General features: G+C 37.5%; 1 long non-coding RNA gene and 1 pseudogene across 1 annotated transcript in view; one reads left to right on the top strand and one right to left on the bottom strand.

The window, feature by feature from the left end:
• Positions 1 to 238, bottom strand: part of LOC110349388 (uncharacterized) — a 33,380-nt gene extending 33,142 nt beyond the window's left edge. The window contains exon 1 of the long non-coding RNA XR_002395302.2: positions 73 to 238. This is a non-coding gene — a long non-coding RNA (uncharacterized LOC110349388). The remainder of the gene's footprint in view (positions 1 to 72) is intronic.
• A 22,258-nt stretch (positions 239 to 22,496) lies between these two features.
• LOC101707027 (CTP synthase 1-like) lies at positions 22,497 to 24,913 on the top strand (annotated as a pseudogene).
• The last annotated feature ends 704 nt before the right edge of the window (positions 24,914 to 25,617 follow it).

A 25,617-nucleotide genomic window follows, 5' to 3' on the forward strand; every position in this document is an offset into this window, starting at 1 on the left:
CATTAGCTATAATTTTAAGCCATCTTTAGATGACTTGGGTTCCCGCCAAAGCTCCTATTGGTCTACACTCACCAGTATTTTAGGAAGAGCAGTCACTGGCCTTTTCTTAGCTCTTCCTACTCTCCACTAGATCTTCTTCTGAAGTTCCTACTACATCTGTGTAAGGTTGAAATCCTATAATAAATTCTTTATTCTCATAAAGCTTCTAATGACTCTGTTTCCCTCATGGACAAAATTGCAACAATGGGTTCTCAGGTTCCAAATCTGACATTCTAGGATTCTCTGATGTCATTCTGTATGATGCTGGATGATCCATCCCTGTCTCAATAAACAGCAAGAAGCAGATTCAAGCTCACTCCTTCATTTATACCAGAGAGTGGGGAAGTTAAATCTACCATAATTTTTCACATGATTTCTCAGAACACCAGCAAAGAACTGAGTTCTCATATTTCAAATTTATGACCAGTAAAAGGATTTACAATGACTGCATATGGATTAAGTAGACATTCAGACTCACCTGCATAATAGTATATATTTAGAGTATATTGCTTTAAAAAAAGAAATTGCATAAGAAATAACAAATCCTTCTATTCAAGCCTCTTAAGTATACAAAGGTAAAATGGAAACTAAAGATTTGTTCAAGAGTCAGAGCCATGGCTGAGAGTCCACATCCAACTCCTTCCTACTGGTCCTGAATTGCTGCAAAAGTATTTAGCTTGTACCTGAAGAAACAATAGCTCAGAAACTGTTCCAAGACAATAAATCACAAAATCTGGTTTGTCCACATTTTTTCCTTTTCTTTCTACTCTTGAGGTAAACCCCACATGGAGAAAGTTAAACCATGCAAAGGATTCAGCAAAATAAATGAAAAAATATTTATATTCACATAGGGATTCTTTTTTGTGGCATAGTTCCAACCAATAAATAGCTCTGGAAGAAGAAAAACGTGTTCATGTTTGTGTGTGTGCCTGTGTGTGTGTGTTATATGGTTCCTTAACTTTATAATTACAGCTGTTCAAACATTTATCATTTCATGTTTCAAAATAAGAAATTCACTGAAGCACAAAAAGGCAGCATATTCTTCCATCAGTTTTGCATTTGTTCTGGGATTTAAACAAAATAAATTAAGAAAGCATGTGGTTTTCATATAAACTAACGTGGCTCATCCACAACTAATTCCAAAATTGACCTTTCTTTGCAGCCTTCTTTTATGGAAAGCATTACCAATCTACCATTGCTGGCCACGTATATTATAAAAGTTAATGTTGGTATATTATTTCACACTTTAGAAGATGCTTCCATGTATGTAAAATAGGGCATCAAAATATAGAAAGAAGAGACATTAGCTTTGGAATCCTTCCCATGTGTGCAACAAAGTGGGTGGATTGTGGGTGGGGGATCACAACCATTCTAAGGATTCAGAGGCTCAAATTTCTTACAGATTTTCTATAAAGCTTAGATGAGATCATGCATGTGAAGGTGATTTGTAGAAATTCTGAAATGAAAGGTATAAATAGTATTAAATCAAATGGCATTAAATTCATTTACATTTTACAGGTGGAGAACAGCCGCTAAATGGTTCACTTAAAATTAAATAGAACAATATCAAGTCCAGAAATCCAGCGTCTTGATTTTGAATCCAATATTCTTTCTATTGCATCTCATTGCTTCTTGGTTTTTTTTTTTTTCCTTTTCTTTCTCTCCCTGACAGACTACATCATTTCATGTAGAAATAAAAAAGAAGGAACTGAAAATTAAGAGCAGATGATTGGAATCCAAAGTCTCTGAGTTTAAGTCTGAACTCTTTCCCTCACCAATTTCGGGACTTTTGTGTATATTAGTTAACTCCTCTGTACCTTGGCTACATCATCCGTAAAATCAGAATAAAATTAGCATCAACATCATAGGGCTATTCAGAAAATTAAGTGAATCATCTATAAAACACTTAGAATAGTCCTTGGGATATAAGAACATTTCATAAGTGTTAGCTAAATAGTGCTATAGTGTCTCTGGGGTAATGTGATTGCTTATACCAAACTTGGCAGCGATAATCAGAGAAACACCACTAGTATTCAGGTCTCCTAAGAGCATTGGCAGTGAGGTGAGAAGTATATTGCAGGCTGAAGCTAGTTTCACTGTCAGACCCTGAACAGGACCACATGAGAAAAGTTCCAGTTATAAAGTGAACAACACTCTTCATTACCAGAAAGTCCAGAATGCATGGAAGAACCGTATCTGGTTATAGGTATGTATTATTTATTTATTCTTAGGAAAAACTGTAGGAGTCTTCAACCTCTTAGTAATCACTAGGAAATATACAAGGTGAATTTTTTTTTCTATATTCGGTCAGATATTTAGAAACTCAATTAACAGAAAAGCCTTTTGATTCATAGAAGAGCCCTTTGATATGATACAGCTATAGGAAATAATTTATAGCCAAACCCAAATCCTAGAATATCAGGATAGGAAATGAATTAAGGGTCACTATCATCTCTGTCTTATCCAATAAATGACTTTCCCCTTCAGAACTCCTTATAAACAATCTCAAAGTCACTACTTAATAGTCTGGAAGCCAGCAAAATTCTAACCTCACAAGAAAATTAACCATCTGAGTTTGGATTTTTAGGAAGTTTTCCTTTGCTTTGAAGACAATTTTTTCATAGTAACCTCTATCTACAGAAACTGATTTTTTTGTCCACAGAAAATAATGATATTTTTATAAACAGGAGATATGAAAAATGTTATAAAACTTAAGTTGTTGCTATTACTAAGCATCATAAAGCAATCTATATTGCGTTTTATGAGATGGTCTTGACCATGGGAGCCCTGAAATTAGACACCTCATGCTCTTTGTTATGTTTTTCCAATTTCCAATTGTGATAAACATGATCTTTCTGTTTTCGTTGTTGGCTATTGTCCCATTCTTCCTTTTGTCTCTGAGCCCTCAGTATACTTTGAGTAGACCTCATTTCCTCCTGATCAAATTCGTTTGTGGATGAAATGTTCATTTTATTTTACCCCTTTCTGGACTTACCTTTCATTAATACTGATAATATTTCTCAGTTGTGTTAGCTAACAATCTTTTTTTTTTTTGGTACCAGGAATCGAACTCAGGTCCTTGCGCTTGCGCAGCAGGCAGCAAAACCACTGAGCTAAATTCTCTGCCCGGCTAACAGTCATTTTAAAAATAAAATTTTTTGAGCCATCTCCACACTGATTTCCACAGTGGTTACACCAGTCTACACTCCCACCAACAGTGGACAAGGGTTCCTTTTTCCCCACAGCCCCATCAGCATTTGTTATTGGTTGATTTCTATGTAATAGTCATTCTTTCTGGAGTGAGATGAAATCTCAGCATTGTTTTAATTTGCATCTCTTGAATGACCAATAATATTAAACACTTTTCACATATTTATTTGCCATTTATATTTTGTTGTTGTTGTTGTTGTTGTTATTTGTTCTTTTTTGGTACCGGGGATTGAACTCGGGTCCTTGCACTTGCGCAGCAGGCAGCGAAACCACTCAGGTAATCCCCAGCCCATCATTTATATTTCTTCATCTGAGAAGTATGTATTCATTTCAGATGTCCATTTAAGAATTGGGTCTTTAAATTGGGTGGTTTAATTTTTTCAGTTCTTTATATGTTCTAGATATCAGTCTTTTGTCTGAGGAACAGCTGGCAATTTTTTTCCCACTCTGTTGGTTGTTTCTTTACTCTGTTGGTGATTTCTTTTGCTGTGCAAAAGTTTTTTGTTGTTGTTGTTGTTGCTACCAGGAATTGAACTCGGGTCCTTGCGCTTATGCAGCAGGCGGCGAAACCACTAAGCTAAATACCTGGCCGCAAAAGCTTTTTAATAAGATGAGATCCCAGTTGTTGATTCTTTGTAATATTTCCCATGTGATCAGGTTTCATTCATGAAGTCTTTGCCTATACCTATGCTTTCAAGAGTTCCATCTATTCTCTCTTTGAGCAGATTTAGTGTTTCTGTTTTAATATTTAGATCTTTGATCCATTTTGATTTTAGCTTAGTGCATGGTGAGAGACATGGGTACAGTTTTAGGCTTTGGCATGTGGAAAGACAGTTTTTCCAGCACCATTTATTAAAGAGGCTATCTTTCTTCCAGTAAAGGTGTTTGGCCCCTTTGTCAAAGATGAGGTAGCTGAGTGTGTCTGGAGTTGTTTCTGCATCTTCTAATCTGTTCCATTGATCCTCAGATTTAATTTTTCCCAGTACCATGCTTTTTTTTCACAGTAGCTCTGTAGTATAACTTCAGGTCAGGGATTGTGATGTCTCCTGCCTTGCCTATGTTACCTGGAAATGTTTTTGCTATTCTAGGTCTCTTCTGGTTCCAAGTAAATTTTGGAAATGTTTCCTCTAATTCTGTGAGGATGCTATTGGTATTTTGATTGGGATGGCATTAAATCTGTATAACAATTTTGGAAGTATGGCCATTTTTAGTATGTTGCTTCTTCCTACCCATGAGCAAGGGATGTCTTTCCATTTTCTGATATCTTCTTCAGTCTCCTTTTTCAGACTACTGTAGTTTTCAATGCAGAGATTTTTTTTACTTCTTTTGTTAGATTGATTCCTAAGTATTTCATTTTTTTTGATGCTATTGTGAAAGGTGTGGTTTTTGGACTTGGTCCAGCTATCCCCCTTCCCAATAGAATTAAAGAATTAAAAGCATCATACCACAGTGATATATGCACACCAGTGTTCATAGCAGCACAACTGCAGAATTTTTAATTAGCTAAATCTTGGAAATAACCCAAATGCCCATCAACCAATAAATGTCTAAAAAGATGTGGTGGGTTTTTTTTTTAATATACGGTAGAATACTACTCAGCCATACAGAAGGGTAAAGTTGAGACATTTATAGTTAATGGATGCACCTAGAGACCATACTCTTAAGTGAAATAAATTTGACACACTGTTTCTCTCATATGAAAATCTGAAAGTGTAAATCAGGACCGAAATGTATAATAGATATTATGAAATAGGAAGAAAATGTTCAAGTGGGAAGGGGCACAAGGGAGGTGGGAGAAGGAAAGGAAGGAAGGGAAAAGAAGAAAAATGAGAAAAGAGAGTTAAAATAAAAACAAACATCTTGTAAATAAGGAGAGGAGTTGAAATGAGGGGATGGGAATGGGAAGAAGTATGATTCAAGTTGTATCATGTACAGGTACAAATTCCATGTGATGAATGTGAGCATTATGGATATCTAAATTATACCAATAAACTTAGATAAAAATAAATAAAAATGAAATGTTTATGACATATCCAGCAACATTTTTACAGGAATTGAAAACAGTTTTCTAAAATGTACTCATCATTGCCTTGAACTCCTCAGTAATGTGAATACTATTATTCATCTAACAAAGTCATAAGAAGGCTTTCCGTAGGTCTAGAAGAAAAACATGTAACGAGAGTGGAACATTGTCCTTACATTTTCTTTTCTGAGAAGTAGGAGTGTAGTTCAGCAGTTCCCAGATTTTGCATGTTACAGACCATAATATTTTTCAAATTCAGCAGTTAACTTTTAATCTACCTAATTAACACATTTATGAATATTATCACTATTGTTACATTGTTTTACATATATATTAAATGCTGTTATCACATCAAACATTGCAAGGAATTTAATTTCAAAATAAAGGACACTACTTTTAATGAAATACTTTTAACTTCGTTAAAACTTCATTTTTCTTATTTTCCTCATCTGCCATTGGAAAATTCATCAGTGTTCAGCAATCCACATTGTATGACTTTGAGTAAATCTCTTAATCATTTAGAGATTAAGTTTCTTAATTTCTATCTACATAGTCAAGGAAGGCTGAGGACTAGGTGAAAGAATAGTATTTGAAAATACACTTCGTTATAAGTATATAAGTACAGGCAATAAATATTGCCCATTAGTCATTCAGATGCTGACAGTCCATGGCATCTACCCCACTGTCACCAAATATGTACAAACCTGTTCAATGTCAACTAAAGGTGCCTCATCTCCTTTGCATATTTCCATCATGATACTACCCACGCGTGTCCTAGGTAACTCCTCAATAAGTGAGTTTCTCTCCCTAAAACCTTTCTGGCTTGCCCTACTGATATATGCACAATGAAAAGGTTTTGTGATTTAAGTGGTATGTCTTATTGCTGTGCTGTTAAGGGCCTTGATAGAAGAGGGAAGGGGATCATTGCAATAATCTCAGAGAAATGATGGCAATTGAAGCTGAAGAAGAGGTAGCAAGTGTCCAATTATGGATTATTGATCAGATAGTGAATTTGATAAAATAGGAGAGAGAGAAAGAGAGGGGGGGGTCAAAGATGACAATAGCCTTTAGCTTTTTTCACCCAAGGAACTGGAAGTTTCTATAAACTGAGATGAGAAAACAGTGTTGGCAGAAATATCAGCAACTGATATTGGAGACCTGCATTCTGCAGACATTGAAGCAGAGTTTTAAGGTCAGCATTAAAAAATAAGAATTAGGAGTGTATGAGAGAGACACAAGTTTGAAGAAATAAATTTTTGAGTCACTTTCTATAGGTGGTTTCCTAAGTCATGAAGCTGAAAGAGATCACAAAAGAGATGATGCAGATGTAGGAGAAAAGAAGATCTATGCCTGATCCCTGGGCATGGAAGTAAAGGCAACTGAGGAAGAGCAGACATTGATGGCAGACAATCAAGATTACAGCACTGAGAGCCGAGTGGGACCATCTTCAGTAGCCAGAGGTGAGAAGATCCCCTGTGATCTTTGTAATTCAGACAAATGAGTCCCAGTAGCCCTAAAACCAGCCACTTCCCCCAGAGTTGCCAGTAACGGAGGCTATAATGTAAAGCTTTTAATATACAGTCGACACAGAGGCACACTAAAACCAATTCAGGTCTGAAAACCATGTCCCCTCACCCCCAGTCTCCACTTGCAATCTGAGCACTCCAAGGCATATAAAGAGAAAGTAGAACTGAGAGCCACAGCTTCAAGATCAGAGGTAACATGAGTGGCCATGGAGTGGAGCCAGTGGACTAGGTCCATGACAGATTGGAGATTTGGAAATCTGATTCATTCTTTCAACCTGTGACTACACTAGTGATATGTCAAACTTTAGCTTAATAGAAAAGCTGTGGATTTATTCAAATGCTAAAGTAATATTTGCTTTCTAAAGTTTCTTTCCCTATGCCTAACTGACCTGCTTCTGCTGTCTTCTCATGGTGACATTGAGGATGGTGACATCCTTAATAGGTGCAGGTTTCAGAAACTCAATTTTCAGCAAACTGCTAGTGAACACATATTAAATGATACCAGGCGCATGAAGTGGAAAGCTGTAAATCAGCTATTACATCAGTGTTAACAATAAGACAGGCAGAGGACACAATCTATGGTGACCCATACTATATTTTACAACTCTTAAACCTCAGTCTCGGTGGCAGCATAACTTATTCTGAGACATCTGATTGTACCTTAGTTGTTCGGGTTTGCTGTGTTTTTGTCTGACCTAATAGCCATCATCTCTTTTTTTTTTCAATTTTATTGGTACACCATTAGGCATACACTATGATGACATTCGTCATTGGACATTTGCACCTTTACATAATATATCTTGGTGCTTATTTGTTCCCCATTCCCCTGCCCTCCCTTCAACCCCTCCACCCCTCCCTATCTACAAAGACTCTGTTTCCATTTTTTCATTTTCTCATATTAATTCCATTCCCTTCTTTCCTTTCCCCTACCCTTCCCACTTTCCCCTTCCCCTTTACCTTAGCTTTCCTCCAGTTAAGGGTTTGTTAAACCTCCCTCTGCTGACTGCCAACGCCCTCCAGTGGCACTTTGGAGGAAAAATAAACCTGAGTAAAAGGTCCCATTTCTAACAGAGTGTGAAAGGATGAAGATCTGAGTGATACTGAGAAATCATTGCCAGACCACTTGAGCATTCGCCAGCTTTCTTTTCCTTTCTGCTTTTGTATGTTCTCCTGACAATCTAACTTTCTTCAAGTTCTATCCAAATATTCTTCCTTTTCTCACATTACTTCCAAACATATAAATCAGTGTTCTGCATCAGTGCCATCTTGATAAGGATTTATATGTTTAGAGAGAATTTATGGCGTAATGGGCAAACAAAGGCAGACCATTTTTAACTTGCATGGATCCTAGAACAAAGCTGAATATTATTTGCAGAAGTTCTTATTCCTGGAAAATTAGTGTGAAAAATAGTGTTCGCAGCATGCTTTTCCTAAAATATGTTGCCTAGTGACCAAACCGAATCAATTGTCAATTGATGTGATGGGAGCCTCAATGGATGGTCTGTCTGACTACACTTTTCGAGGAAGAATAACAATGATCAGCTTGTAACACTCTCTCTCCAGGGGAAAGAAGTCCCTGGCAAGATGAAATCAGACAGCAGATTGGAGCCAAGGCAGGGAAAGAGCTATGTGAGTGAGAATAGGAGAGGAGAAGAAAGGTTTGATTAATTTTGTTGGAAAAAATGATCACTTTCATGTAAAATAAAGAGAGGACAAATACAGAGTATTTATAACAATAATATCTTTATATTTTCCAGGCTTCATCTTTATTATTAATGTCTAATGTCCACAACGGTCTGATGAGCAGAGAAGTACTAATGTTAGTCTTCTCTTACATTTTGGAAGATTTAGTAAAAGCAAGTTAAGGAATTTTGCCAAAGTAACAGATACTTTGTGTCCCAAATCCATTCTCTTACAATTATGGGGAAAAAAAAGAAAAACTAGGAAATAAAATGTAGAAGATTGGAAATTAGTAAGAATACATAAAAAATTAATGTGTATATTAACACATATGTATTTTATATATATATTATATATTATACATATGTGTGTGTGTCAGCTTGGATAACTGTAACACAACACCATTGACTATCAAGTGGCTTATACAGGAATTTATTTTCTCACAGTTCTACAGGCTGGTCTTCCCAGCTCAATTTTCCTTTAGGTGGGGCTCTTTCCCTTCCTGTGCACTCAATGGGCCCTCTCTCTACTCTACGTACAAAACAATATTCGTATTTCTGACTTTATTAAACTTTAATTACCTCCTTAAAGCCTATCTCCAAAAAAATTCATCTCCTCTGGGGATAGCATCTCAACAGAGAAAGAGAACAAGTGTATTATTCCCTGGATGACCTTCATCTAGGTTGCTATATGTGACCTCAACACTCAGTACCTGTTCCTTGCTATGATGTAACCAAATCCACACATTCTCTGTTATTTAAATCCCATCCCAAAGATGACTTTCCAATCCATTCTTCATTTAGATGTGAGAGAAGTTCCTGAGGAATCTCCTCAGACAAGCTCCTGTTGGAGTTAGCTTAGACAAATATTTAAAACAAAGTTACCGGAAGAAAAAAAAAACTAGTTGGAATTGAGAATACTGTGTGTTAGTCTCACATCAAAAACAAAATTCCAATCTCAGATTCTTCTATCTGGCTGGATGCTGGGCCTGCGAGGCCCCCAGCAGACTGCAGGCAGTTGGGACACCAACAGCCCAGGCACAGCATGGAGCCGTTAGAACAAAAAGACTCTTCTGTAAAGGAAGGACTGTGAGGCTTTCAGTATGAGTAAACCCCAAAGGGTAAAAATTACCCATCTGCCAAGAAACAAGTAGCTTTGTTTAAATGTTAAGACCAATACCTAAAATGCTCTAACAATAAGGCAGGAGTTAGAAGTGAAGAAAAACAAATACACTTTCTCATTTATGAACTAAAAAAAAAGGATATGGCACACGATTTATCTCACTGTTACCTTCCAACGTCAAATCTTTCTTCCTTTCTCCCTCCTTTGCTCATCCCTCCCTTCCTCTTTATTTACTCTGCTTCCCTCCCTCCCTTCCCCTCCTTTCTTTGCACTTTCTTTCTTTTCTAACTGCTTCAGACCTACTGCACTACTCATAATTCCCTAGGCTCTGCCCCAACTCCTTCTGCTACCCAGGACTATCGCTGCTCAATTCTAGGGACACTGCTTACTTACTTATCCTGTAAGTTCTCCCTTAGATCTCACCATTTTATAGGAGAAGCTCCCTGAACTTCCAAAGGGTGACTTTTGCTTCTTTCTGTATTCTCATAGGACACTTTTAATAACCTCATTCATTTTATTTTTAAAAGTTATCACATTGCCTTAGAGTGGCTTGCTTACTTGCTTGTCTGAAATCATGAGTAATAGGAATTTTTTCTTCTTTTTATTCAAATTCCAAATGCCTACTACAATGTTTGATAGCAAGGAAAACATACAAACCATGATGCTATAGATAGATGGATGGATGGATGGATAGATAGATTGTATGAAATAACTGAAGTCGAGTTGGCTTGGCCATTTATAATGCTGTACCAGGTACCAGCCCTAGTTTTCTGCTAAAGAAAATTTAGTTTAAGTCCTTCTAACTTGCCTAGTTTCTCAGCTTGAATGACCAAGCAAATTCATATCCATAAATCTCGACCCTTCTCTCTCTGGTCCTGACAAGGCAAGAATGTCATGATGGTTTCCAGAAAGAAACTGGGTGGTATCACTACGGGAAGGAAGTGTAGTTTCTACCCCAATGGAAAATTCCACGGGCCCATGGACTCAAAGCTTACAGCGTCAGAGTCTCTCTCTTCATTGTTCACATTGACTCAATTACCCAACTCTAACAACTGCATCTCGGGAATAATCCTAGAATCCGTATCCTCTGCCCTCCTCCACTGCAGCAGCCCTAGGTCATGTTCCTTGGCGATAATCTTCTTATAATTTACAGACCTTGGGTCACAGGTTGCTTCCATCATCCAAACCCGACCCTGCTTTACTCCCTCACTTCTGACACTGCATTCAGAATAATCGAAACTTTTCAAACTTTGTGTAAGGCCATCTTCGTGTACTGGATAAATGCCCATATCATGTGTTTGACAATTTTCTTCCCTAATTATAGAATGATAATTGATGAATACCATTTATCTTTTAATTTTTTTTCTGTTGTGACAAAAGTTTCTCATAGTCGAAAAATTGTTCACATGCACTGCGAGGGTATCTTGAAAATTATTTTTGAACCTGCAATTTCTATAAATGTTTTGTTGCCATAGCAGGCACCTGAGATACCTCTATTCTTATGCTTGGAGTATCTAGTTGCAAAGGAATTGCATTTCGATTTCAGACAATTTTTACTTAGGGGTTTCCAGAGGATATTAAGTTTTAAAAAAAACTTTTAAATTTTATAAAAAGGATGAAAGAAATAAAAGGAAGGGGAAATAAAAGCAAATATATAAGCAAACTGCTTAAGAATCAATCATATTTCAAGAATCACCACTAGGTGGAGCTAGATAAAATTTTTTTCAAACTGCATTCCACGTGAATTTTATACCAGAAACAATAAAAAAATATGCTGCGGTTTTACTGTCCTGGATTCCTTTTTGTTGTTTTTATTTAGCAATTCCAGTAGATTTAACACAGTTAGGGTGGTAGCCATTTGGATTTCAGATATTTTTTCAGTTTTCTAAGTATTCCCCGTGTCTTCCCACAACTGCAGAATACTACAATTTGAGGATGTGTAGGTAAGAAGTTAAGCTAAGTTTTTCTTCTTTGTTATGATTTTTAAACACACTCCTAGGAGAGGTACAGTTTGTCGAAGATTTTAGTTAAGTGTTTTCTGCCTTTGAGCCAGGGCAGACCCGGTCGTGCACATTAGTGGGTGATATGAGACCCTAGAGTGAAAGCTGACAGGATTTTCGAGCCCCGCCTAGTATCTAAGACTACAGGATCTAAATGTGAAGGTTAAATTCAACTCCAAAGAGATTTCTAGGGCTAAAAATACATGCTTCATAAGTTTCATATCAGAAATCTGAAGTTACCCATACGCAGCATTTCCCCTAGGGAAACTGAAGAGCAGGGGATTTAGGTAGGGCACTGCACGAAGAGGATTCTAGGAGACTGCATGAAGAGGATTCTGGGAGACTGCCTCTGTCAGTCGGTTGTACTGTAGGTTGTAAAATTGACGAATATATAGGGTCATGTAGATGTTAGTAGTCTCAGACTTATGAATAGCAAAAATTAAAGTGATCTTAGAGAATACAACCCAGTGCTTCCAGACTCAGCATGGCAGAGTTAACTCAGAGAAGTGATGGTAGCTGACAGAGAGCTGAGTGAGCAGAATTTTGGCACTTTCTCCAGTTCAGCCAAGACAATTTGTTTTACACTAATGTTTTTCCAAAGGAAAAGGATAACACTATGATGTACAATGCCACAGGGATATCTTGCTTTGAAGTCCAGGGTGCTAGCTGGTCGGACTACTTTCCTCAGGAGGAGACTGACTTTCCTAACTTCTATGATTAGATAATAACAGTGAATGGACTTTGATGCTTCCTGAAAGAAAAGCTTAGTAAGGGAAAAACAACAGACAAAGGAAAGATAGTGGTGCCAAACCCAAGTGTTGACCCAGTTCTTATCCAAGGATAGCTCACTAATGCCATTTTGCATATTAAGAGTGCTTTAAAATGTAAAAAGATTTTTGATCCATTGTATTATCTCAAACCCATAATTCTTTGTTGGAACTTTATCCTATGTGACTTATTTTATCATTGGTGCTTATTATGATCATTAGCATTGCCTATTAACCTTTATTTTATATGCAGAGATACATGTATATGTATAACTTACATTTTTCTGCTTATTTTCAGCACATTTTTTGATTCACCATATAGCTCAATAACATTTGTAGGATATGAAGATCCAGTTCCCAGCATAGTGTAGGTACTCAAAAAATGTCTATAATTGGTTTGGGTGAAGCATTTTAATGTACAACAAAGCATGTTTAACCTTTAGCAGCAAGTCATTTCTTTTAATCTTCTAAAGCTGGCTTAGCTAATATACCTGCTCCAAATGCTCACTAGCATATAGGAATAGAGAGTCTATTCCTGCAGCAAACTAAATTCATAGGCTCTGAGAGGGCAACAGCTTTGCCTGGAGCACCCTACTGACATTGACTTCTGGGAGGAAACCACCCTAGCATGAGAATGAGCTGAGCAAGCTGTAGGTGTTGCAAATAAGGACTTCACTTAGAAATCCAACACACCACACACAAGCAAAAAATTGTCACAGCTTGTCTTAAGCTAAGTGCACAGATGTGTGTGGGGGAATTCCTTAAATAGCAGAGGTGGATAATAATTTTAGATCATGATATCACAACACAGGCTATCAGAATGTGGAAAGGGGGAAAAAATAAACCAAAAGGGAAAGACATTTTAAGTTGGAATTATGAGTGTAAGAGGAATTGGATACTAGTATTTAGAGAGTATCAGATTCTCTTTGACATGACATTTGGATCATTAGATAGATAAGTGTGTGCACAGACACATACACACATAACCTGTGTACATTCATTTATTCCTACTTTTCCCTTCACTGGGGAACAAAACAAAAGTAGAGCTGCATTTGTTTGGATTAGTGCAAAGGAAAAGGAAAGTGGTTACAAAGTATATTCAATTGGAAGTTAACCATTGTGCAGTGAAATCTTTATCTTCTTTTAGAGGAAGGTTGGTACATAATTTTCTGTATGAGAATCAAGACATATATCTGGATCTGGGAAACAGAGGAAATATTCTCACTATTTCTCCCTGTGCTGTCACAATTACATGATGTGGGCTGCTTGTTGCTTTGTTTTTAGGCTTTGCTAACATAGAGTACCTGGTTACCATCAGGATAAATCCTTCAAGCAGCCACAGGAATGTCTCTCATGAACTTGCAACTGCACTTACCAAGTGCTTTATTTAGAGTCCTCATGCCAGTCGATAACAAGCAAAGAAAGGAAGTGATGTAATAAGAACATAATTAGCCTAGTTGATGATGAGCAGTGATGTTCTCTTGCTTAATGTAGGCAGAGAGGGGTGTGGTTGGAGCCGCCATGTTGGTTTCCTACCTAATGATAGACGTTAATGGACACTATCAGCAACCAAACCCAGGAAGCTGAATAAAGACTTTGACATCACTAATCAACCTGATGAGCCAATATTCTGGAAGAAAGAAGGATATCTAAAATGGAAAGAAGAAGATAATTGATTAATTCTTAATCATTGGAAGAAATAGCAGGCACCAGTGTTTATTTATTTATCTTATTTTAAATATTTACATCTGGGTGGATTTAAGTGGCCAACATCAAGAAGGACATTTGGTGACAGACTGAACAAAAGTAAAGGCATTTTGTTTTCACAAAGATGTGGCTCTGTATTGGTGTTAGCAAACAGAAATGATGATAGAACAGATGAAAGATCAAATGGTCTCTATGAGATATACTGTTTGGATCAATTTAGATCCTTTAGATCCCACCTGTCTCTTGATCCAGTTGCAACTGTTAGACTCTCCATCTTGCCACATGGAATTGGAAAATACACTGTCTGGGCCTCCATCATATATCTCCTGCCTCCCTCCTTGGGACATTCCTACCAATGCTGGAAACGGGGCTGAGAGAGTCCTCCTGAGTAAAGGTAAGTACAAGACAGAGTGTGAGGAATTTAAGAATTTATAGGGGAAACATTTGCCCAATAAGAGAAGACAGTTGAACCATAAATTATTTCCTTTCTCCTAAAGAAGCTGTCCTCATAAACTGTTTATACAGCTTCTTGGGGGATAGATCATGCCAATCAGTCATCCTTAGTATTGAGCTCTTGATCACATATGTGTACTAACATTCCTTCCTTTCCTTTTACTCTCCCCATACACCTCGTTCCTACATCGCAGACTTTTTCTTTGTGACAAAGCATAGAATGTACATGTTTGCACTTGTCTCAGGTTCCCACATTACCCGAGGCTGGACAGAGGGTTGGTGCTTTGCGTCAGTTTCCACAGACAACAACTGGGAGTTGAGCCCACATTATCTGAGAGAAACTTCACAGAGGTGACCATTTTGGTTTTTCATTGGTGCGTGTTAGTAATGCAGAATAGTGATGTTCGCATATTTCTATCATTTCCAATCTCTCTATCTGCTCTGTTTTCCCCTCATGGTGTCCTTCCCCATCTCCAAGAGAAAAGGCCACCTTTTTCACTCTTGGTGAACTAAAGTCCATGGCTACATTAACCAATGAAAGGTTCTTTCTTCAAATAATTTTAGAAAACTGAACTAAAGTAACTTCTGATTCATTACTACAAAGAAATTCCAGACCTGGATATTCTGCTTGTTTGACCTTTATGTTTTCTATATTGAAGAGATAATTAGATAGAAGAGCAGAGGGATATTCATGAGAAGCAAGAAGATGAGAGGGAGGCCATTCTTTACTGAGCAGTTCAAAGTAATTGTACAGCTTTTAGCAGTGTGTGGAGGCCATTTCTCCTGCTTAGGTCGTTGGGTGGCTGAATACTGGAATTTCTTCAGGCAAGTCATAGATTAGATCATCATCACAACTGCAACAACAAAACCCAATCCAGTTCATATAAAAACAAAAGAGACTCTGAGATAGGAAAGACCTCATGAAACAGAAATCCCTGCGTAGATAAGGTTATAACTAGTCTCAGCTCAGAGATTCTTGGCTTTGTCTTTGTGGACTTTCCAGGGAGGTAATGTAAGATTGTAGAAGAGGTGTGAAGTTTGAGAAAATATCACCTTCTCCTATCTATTCCTTCCATTCTTGGTCAATACAGATCCCTTAGTTTTTCTGTGCCTCAGATTCTTCATGCATAGAAAATAGTAATAATGTGTCCTATACACACACCCCATAGAGACGTCGTGAGATCAGCGAGATGATGTTTACAAAAGCACTTTATTAAGTATAAAGAGCAGATAAATATTGGTTGCTATTAATGATATCCCCATAATCCTTCTAAGTCATTTTTTTCTGGTTAAAGAGGTGTTTATTCCACATTAAATTCAACCAAGTAAGTTACAAATATATAATTGCCTCCTTGAGCTATCAATAATTAGGTTGAAGTACAAAGTTCATTTTCTGCAGATTGTCAGACTAAGAAGCTTTCTACATTACACCATGGGATCCTAAGATCTCCAAAGCCCGTGGGATATCCCTAGCCCGTTGAGAACAGACCTAGTTAGTTACGAGGTATTTCTTTAAATATTAACTGATTTATTAGAATCACACACACTCACACGCACACACACTGAACCCAGAGATGGAGGACAACTGATTTTGACCTGGGAAAACTATTTTTAAAAATCAGTGGAGTAAATATTTACAGTGTCTCTGTATTTCAGGCGTGACTAGCTTGAAGGTATGGTTGAAGGTACATATTAGTAGAGGCTGAAAGAACAAAGAGTGGATATTGGAAAAAGGAGACAGTTGAAATAGTCCTCCTCCTCCTCACGACATTCTTTGTAAGCATCCCAGAAAGCAAATATTTTCATAATTCCAAAGTACGTATCTTCCAAGAAGAACTTAAAACAAAAATTTAATGCATCTAAAATATATAGCTAATTAACATTTCAAAGACTTAACATATGTGTTTATTTTGTCTTTAACCATGTTTACAGGGTAGGGAAGGAGCGCCTTCCCTCCATCCTCTGAGGTTTTGGCTGGGCTACAAATGAAATCAAGGTAGACAAATGAAAAGGAGAAAAAACATTCTTAATCACAGGCACACACCCAGGGGCCCCACAAAATATGAGCTTCAAAGACAGCTTATAAAGGGTCCTGAAGTACAGAAAATATTAAGGTTGTGTGTCTTCTGGGAGGTGTTGGAAATAAGATAATAGGAAGGTAAGAGGAATAAAAGCATGGTGAATAAATGTTGTTTTCCTATGCAGATAAAAAAGGCTCTCTAGTAATAAAAGTTTTCTCACAGCAGCCTCTTCCAGATACAGATATATTTGCTAGAGTAGATTTCCTTCCTAATGCAAATTTTCTTTGCAGACAGGCAGCTTTTCTGAGTGACTCCTATTCTCACATTTTTCTGGAATATCCTGTGAACAAAGAAGAATATTGTGGGATGGAATGTTCTACTCTCTTGTAGTCTTATTTTGGGTGATATGTTCTGAGCCTCAACATTAGTTTGGAAAATAAAATACGATGCATGGGGCTGAGGATGTAGCTCAATGGTCCCATGCCTGTCTGGCAAGCATAAGGTCCTGAGTTTGATTCCCAGTACAAAAAAAATGCATTATAGAAGAATTGGAGGAAAAATTAGAAACAAGTCTCATGTGTATTGACAATAACTTCCAAATAACTCAACCTAAAGACATTTTTGCAATCACTTATTGAATTCCATTTTAATCAACAATACTTTTTGAAAAATAATTTCTTTGGCCTTTGGAATATTATATTTTCCTCATTTCGCTCCCAACTCTATGATACTTTCCTCTTTATGATCTTGACTTTTCTTCCTTTATTCAACATGTAAAAAGTGGATTAATTTGCAACTTAGTTCTGAACATTCTTTCTTATCTTCTGACTCCACATTTTGTAAGTGATCTGTTTACCCTCAGGTTCATTTCTCCCAAATGAAGATGATTCCCAGTACATTAATCATAAGCTTTCTTCTGAACTCTAGAATCTTGAACCTGACTACTGACCAAACATTTCTACTGGAATGTTTGAAAGCTCCCCAAGCATCACAACTTAAAAAGAAAGCAAAAAAAATTTAAAAACATGTTCCTTTACTTTATGAAATAGAGTATCACTCATTCAGTTGTGCTACATAAGTAGTATTTATCCTATCATTCATTAAGTTGAAGTCATGTGTGTCAGACACTATTTTATGTAGTTAGAAAAATATCATCAAAAAATAGCTAAAGATCCCTGCTCACAGGTGAGGAAACAATTTTCTTTCCTCCTATCTATCCACATAAGCTGTATTCATCAAGTCCCAACACTTTTACTATGGAATGGTCCTTAAATCTTTGCATTTTTTACAATGTGAACTCCAGCTAGTCAAATAATCATCAACTCTTATTTGTAACATTGCTAAATTCCTTTGAAGGAATCTCTCTTCTTCACTGCTCTCTCTCTATAGATAGATAGACAGATAGATAGATAGATAGATAGACCCTCTGTTCTTGCTGTGGCCAGAATGACCTTGAAAAATACATGGAAAAATGTTCATCATCACTGGCCATCAGAGAAATGCAAATTAAAACAACACTGTGATTCCATCTTAATTCAGAAGGAATGGCTATCATCAAGAAAGCAAATAATAACACATGCTTGTGGGGCTACAGATAAAAGGAACTCTTCTACATTGTGGGAATGTAAACTACCACAACCACTGTGGAAATCAGTATGAAGATTCCTCAAAAAAGTAAAATTAGCCATTCTCTTTGACCCAGCTATTCCCTTTCTATGTACCTTCCAGAAAAAGGTAAAGACATCATATTACAGTGATCCATGCATACCCATGTTTATAGTAGCACAATTTATAATAGTTAAATCTTTGAAACAGCTTGTATGTGCATCAACAGATGAATGGATAGAGAAAATGTACTCTTTACACACAATGGAGTACTACTGCACCATAAAGAAAAATAAACTTGAGTAATTTGTAAGAAAATGGATGCAACTTGAGACTCTAATGTTAGGTTACATAAATCAGACACACAGGTTTAAACATAACGTGGCTTTTCTGACATGAGAAACTCAAATTATAAATAAAAAGTGAAGGAAAAGACAGACAATAGGACATAGTGAGATACGTCTTCCTCAAATAAGAAGGGGATGAGAGATGGAGTGAGGAGAGAGAAAAGAAAAGGAAAGCAGATGAAAAGTGGAATTAAGGTGTGTTATGTACATGCTTCAATTCCACACAAGGAATGTAATTATGTACAGCAAATGAGTATTAATTAAACTAAAAAGTAATCTCATCGTGCCCTTCTCTTTTTCAAAATTCTTCACAACTCTCCATCATCCTTAAACTAAAGCTCAAAATATTTACAATGCATAAGGTCTCCATAGTCTGGCCAACTATTAAGTCCAGCCTAATTTTTAGATTCTTCTGTTTTGTTCGTTTTTGTACCTCGGCCACATTGACCTTATCACAGTTCTTTGAGAGTGCAATTCTTCCCACCACATCATTCACTTGTGCTAATCCTCCTGTCAGGAAAGTAGTTCACCTCCATCCAATGTATCCAACAGGGAACACGTGCGTATACTTAATGGAAGTTAACTGTGCCAGGGCCAAGAATGCAGCCTCTGAGACCTACAATAGTGGTGCAGATGGTTCTTAACTTGTGATGGGTTCCATCTCCATAAATATTTCGTAAGATGAAAAGGCATGCAATCCACTTAACTTACCAAGCACTGTAGCGTAGCCTTGGCTAAATGTGATCAGAATACTTACACTGGCCTCCAGTTGAGCAAAAATCATCGAATACAAACCTATTTTATAATAACGGGTGTAATATCTCTTGTAATTGACAAAATACTGTAGTGAAAATCCAAAACAGAATGGTTGAATGGATACACTTTTGCTCCAAAATGAAATGAAAAAATTATAAATTCAACCTTCATAAGACTATTTCTTCCTCTTATGAAGTACTTCAAATAATTATGATAATATTATATATATTAAAATAGGAATGAAGAGATGCCTGGCTTTTGGAATGATATAATGGGTATATCATTTAATCTTGGAAATAACAATACATTCTGAACAAACTTAAGAAGAAATCATCGAGGTCACTGAAGAGTGACAAAAACAGACAAATTGGAGGTGAGTCTCACCTTGAAAGAAGGAAATGATTGGGTGAACTCTGTATTAATGCAGCTTTCTGTGTAAGAGAAAGCTTTAGTGTGTGTAGCATGGTCAAGCCTCATAGGCTACTGGCACAAAGCCTGATTTGAAGGGGGAAAAAAAGAAATAGAGAATGATTCTACTAACATTGATGAAAAGAGAAGTGCGAAATCCTGGGAGAGATGGACTCATAGTGGTAGAACTAAAAAACCTGCCTATCACCCTACTCAAGTCCCTGGCTGACCCAGAACGACACGTATATGCAGAATACAGCGCCTACAGCCCGGAGGAATGCAGGAATCGGAAAGATGAAGAAACAAAATAGAGGTACTGCCTACTTCCAAGGACAGAGAAAGGAGTTTTAACATTGAAGCAAGCTCATTTAATTTACAATTTTGGGGGGGCAAAATCAATGTTTTATTGGAAAATGACCAAATCCAGCATATCAGGAAAATTATCAGTATGATATAAAAATATCAGTGCCCATGAAGAAACAAGAAATTATCATCAATAGTTTGAATAAATCAATGGGAAAAGATCCCAGGATGATCCAAGGTGACTATTGGCATAGAAATGCTCACTGAGAATAGCTGAATGGAATGTGGGGTGTTGATATGTATGATATCTGAAATTAAAGTTTCATTGTATTAACTTAGGAAATGGATGCAGAACAATGCACAAATGGATTTGAACATAGACTAATAGATAATACCAAATCTGAGGAAAGAAGTGAAAAATTGAGAGAGAAAAATGAAACAAAACTTCAGTTACCTGCCAGATAGCATCAGCAGTCTGGCATTTGTAATTATAATTCCTTTTTATTTATTTTGTATTTATTTAATTTATTTTTTGGTACCAGGAATTGAACTCAGGACCTTGCACTTCTGAGGCAGGTGGCAGGACCACAGAGCTAAATTCCCAGGCCCTATAATTCTTTTTTTAAATGTGAGAATTAGACAAATATTTTAGCAAAATTATGGATTAAATTTTCTGTAAAATATAATACACAAATCCGAATTATTTTTCAAATCATAATTTTAAAATGTCAGCAAAGATGAATGACGATAAATATATAGGAAAGTAATAGGTGTAATAAAAGCAAATGGCTGTAAACCAAAGATAAAACAATAGAGAAGATACTTGGTAAATAAATATAAAATAATATATACTATCTCATGTAAATTTCTTTAAAAGAAATGAATATTTAACATCAAACTTTGGATCCTGTACTGTATTTAGATATGATACAACTAATATCATGAAATATGGGAGGTGGTAATGGAGTTTTTCAAATTTCTTGTACTGAATATAAAGCAATGCAACAATATCTCTATGTAGATACTGACAAGTTAGAAATATACCTTGTAATTCTCAGAATGACCACTTAATGTAAAGAAGGGAGGATAAAAATGGAATGCTAAAATTTATCTTTATTAACTCAAAGAATAAAGTGATAAAATGGCAGACTTAGAAAACAAACAAAAATTTTAGACCTAAATCACACTACCATAATTACATGAAATAATAATGCAGCTAAATTTGAATGAAAATGAATATATATTCAATGTAATGCAATGCAAAATTAATGAATATTAAATTTAAAATTACTTTTCTTAAAGTTACATTAAAATTAACTGGAACGACATCAGAATCTAGTAGAATCAGTGGCCCTAGACCTCTCCATGAACATACACACACACACACACACACACACACACACACACACACGTGTGTGCACATGGATTAAAAAAGTAGACCAAAGCTTCCTGTGATCAAAATAGAAACCAGTGAACAGGTCCCTACTCCCCAGATAAGCATGAAGACAATCACATCAGGCGAGTAGAAAAATTTGTGACATTCTCCACTCTGCTCCGCTAGAACCCCTCCTCCTTGGACAGAAACTCTCAATTCCTGTCTCCTTTCTGAGAAAAGAAAAGCAATAAAATGTAGATAATGTTCTGACTTTGTGGGGCACTGCCCAGAGTGGTTTCTACTAAGTCCTGACCAAAACAGAGTCTTTCAGGTAACAGAAGAGGGACAATTTCCAGATATCATTATGAAGCAAGTTATAGCTTGAAACCAAAACTTGGTGAAGATAGTACAAGAAGATATAAACTAATAGACCTATTAACATAGAATAAAAGAATCTTGACAAAATATTTGCAAATTAAGCACAGTAACACATATGAAAAATCATAAATTATCACCAAGTAAAATTTAGCTTGTAATGTAAGATCTATTTAACAATTAAAAATCAATTGATATAATCCACCATATTAACTGAATACAAAATAAAATCCATAGCATTTTTTCTTAAAAGTGCAAAGAACATTTAATAATAATCAATGTCCATTCAGAATATAACTTTACGTAAACTAGGAAGAGAATGAAACTTCTGTTTAAATTATGTGTGTGTATATATATACCATATATATATGTGGTATATTCCCACTCTACCATAATATGTCATACTTATTGACAAAATATTAAAAGATCATTCTCACCAGGATAGGAAACAAAGCAAGGATCCCCACTCATACGAATCTATTTATCATTGTGCTAGAGGTCCCTGTCAGTGCAATAAGGCAAGAAAAACAAACAAAATGTACAGAGATTGCAAAGGAAATGTTAGAACTGTATTTGCAGACTACTGGTTGCTATTTAAAAATTACATGCCAAAGACTGCACAAAGCAACTACTGAACTAATAAATGAGTTAAGCTCTGTTGGTTGATACAAAGTTAATTTAACAAAGTATTATATTTCTACAGAGTAGTCATAAACATATGGAAAAATCAATCTTTTTGGAAAATCTATTTTTAGAAAAACAATTACATTGGCCGGTGCATGTGGCCAGAGCAGAACATTGGATGCTGGCTGCTCAACGCGTTAGTTGCTGGCCTCTATCTGCAGCTGACAAGAGGATCTGAAGCCGGCCTAGGGTCAAAAAGGAAAATGAAGTACATTCTAGTTACTGGTGGTGTTATATCAGGAATTGGAAAAGGAGTCATTGCCAGCAGTGTGGGCACCATGCTGAAGTCCTGTGGCTTACATGTGACTTCAATTAAAGTTGACCCCTACATTAACATTGATGCAGGAACATTCTCTCCTTATGAGCATGGTGAAGTGTTTGTTCTGGATGATGGTGGGGAAGTTGACCTTGACCTGGGGAACGATGAGCTGTTCCTTGACATCCGCCTCACCAAGGACAACAATCTCACCACTGGGAAGATCTACCAGCACATCATTAACAAGGAACGAAAAGGAGATTACTTGGGGAAAACTGTCCAGGTTGTCCCTCACATCACAGATGCAATCCAGGAGTGGGTGATGAAACAGGCATTAATACCTGTAGATGAAGATGGCCTAGAACCTCAAGCGTGTGTTATAGAGCTTGGTGGGACAGTAGGAGATATTGAAAGTATGCCCTTCGCTGAGGCCTTCTGGCATTTCCAGTTCAAGGTCAAAAAGGAGAACTTTTGTAATATCCACATCAGTCTAGTTCCACAGCCAAGTTCAACAGGGGAACAGAAGACAAAACCCACCCAAAACAGTGTTTGGGAACTTAGAGGGCTTGGACTTTTCCCAGACTTGGTTGCGTGCAGGTGCTCAATTCCTCTGGACACATCTGTGAAAGAGAAAATATCAACGTTCTGCCAAGTGGAACCTGAACAAGAGATCTGTGTCCATGATTTCTCAACTATCTACTGAGTCCCCTTGATGTTAGAAGAGCAAGGGGTTGTAGATTATTTTCTTCGAAGACTTGACCTTCCTGTTGAGAGGCAGCCATGAAAAATGCTGATGAAGTGGAAAGAGATGGCAGACAGATAGGATCGATTGCTAGAGACCTGTTCTATTGCCCTTGTGGGGAAATACACCAAGTTCTTAGATTCATATGCCTCAGTCATTAAAGCCCTAGAGCATTCTGCATTGGCAATCAACCACAAATTGGAAATCAAGTACATAGATTCCACAGACCTGGAGCTGAGCACCATGTAGGAGGAGCCCGTGCGCTACCACGACGCCTGGCAGAAGCTCTGTAGTGCCCATGGAGTGCTGGTTCCAGGAGGGTTTGGTGTTCAAGGAACTGAAGGAAAAATCCAAGCAATTTCCTGGGCTCGGAAGCAGAAAAAGCCTTTTTTGGGTGTGTGCTTAGGAATGCAGTTGGCAGTGGTTGAATTTTCAAGACATGTGCTGGGATGGCAAGATGCAAATTCTACAGAGTTTGACCCTAAGACCAGTCATCCTGTGGTCACAGAGATGCCAGAACACAACCTTGGGCAGATGGGCGGAACCATGAGGCTGGGCAAGTGGAGAGCCCTATTCCAGACCAAGAACTCGGTTCTGAGGAAACTCTATGGAGATGCAGACTACTTGGAAGAGAGGCATCATCATAGATTTGAGGTGAATCCAGTCTTGAAAAAGTGCCTGGAAGAGCAAGGCTTGAAATTTGTTGGCCAAGACTTTGAAGGCGAGAGGATGGAGATTGTGGAGTTGGAAGATAATCCTTTCTTTGTTGGGGTTCAGTGCCTGTAGGGGACAGAGGAAGGGGACGTTACCAGAACCTCTGCAGTGAGTCCTGGTACCCTGCGAGCCACAGCAGCACGTGGCGAATTACAGGAAAGGTAGAAAAATGAGACTGAGAAGAAGCAAGCTGAGCTCTGGGTCTGATCAGTGCTGCTCTGGGCAGCAAAGACAAAGCCCCCAGTTTACCACACCTTTTATTCAGTACATCGGGAGAAACAAATGTAACAAATGACTTGCAGAGAGTTCAATAGTTCACATTGGGATAAACAAGGTGTAACGGAAGGCTTGCAGAGAGTTCAGTACATCTCCGGCAAACAAGATGTTAATCAGTCCAAGAACAATGAGGAACTGAGCAGGTGTTTGTTCTCCCAGGATGTTTCTTGTCCTGGAGAATCACAGCATCACTGGATCAGTGAAGTCTCAGTTGTGACCGGAGGCCAAACTGGAGTTATTCTGTAGCTGGGCTGTAGGCAAGAGAACTAGGCTAACCAAATGATTTATCCCTAGAATTATGTAGCATTGCTCCCAACAAGTACCATCCTGAGTTCTGGTCCAGGCCTATCAAGCCCTCCCCACCCTACCTTGGGCTCCTCCTGACCTCCGTGGGGCAGCTTCCTCATTACCTCCAGAAAGGCTGCAGGCTCTCACCCAAGGACACCTACAGTGACAGAAGTGGGAGCAGTTCCCCTGACTCTGAAATCACTGAACTGTAGTTTCCATCAATAAATCAAGACTGATCTGGAGATTCAAGAGAACCTTTGACTTTGATGGAGTTTACCGCTATGATTTTACATTTGGCTTTTGACACTTCGTTTTTTTTAATTAATTATATTGGTACATTTTAGATATATATAATGATCGCATTCGCCATAGGGTATTTGTACCTGTACATGATATATATATATATATCTTGATGCTTCTTTTTCCCCCAATCCCTCAGCACTTCTTTTAAATTATGTTTTTATTAAGATTATTTTATTATGGAGAAAGGCATTTGGAAAACTCACTAGCATGTCCCATCATGGATACTGGCTCCTTTGACAGTATGTCCTGCCTATTGTGTGTACAGCTTCTTTGTAGTTCCTCAGTTTCTGAGATGAGAAGCTGGACATCAGGTCAGGAACTGATGGCCAGGGCTGGTAGAGGGCCCGTCAACCTTGTTTCTCCAACCACCTCACGTCGTCATGGATTGGAGTGTATTGCCTCTTGCTTTCCTGTGGGTGCCTGGGCCATTAGTGTGCCATGTGGATTCGCCAAAACTAGAAGTTCCTTGCAGCTAGTACCACGGATGACGTTTGGTGCTGGTAACCTGTGTGTGTAGCTTGCCTCTAAGAGCCATGAAACAAGAGCTGAAACCTCACTGCTGCTCCAAATTGATGAGGACACTCGGTGCCAGCTATAGCTGGTCCTCATCATCGAAAGGACAGTTTGATGGCACATG

The sequence above is a fragment of the Heterocephalus glaber genome, unplaced genomic scaffold, assembly GCF_053883595.1.
Source record: "Heterocephalus glaber isolate CG9 unplaced genomic scaffold, H.glaber_assembly_v1.0 deba00001504, whole genome shotgun sequence".
Classification (NCBI taxonomy): domain Eukaryota; kingdom Metazoa; phylum Chordata; class Mammalia; order Rodentia; family Bathyergidae; genus Heterocephalus; species Heterocephalus glaber.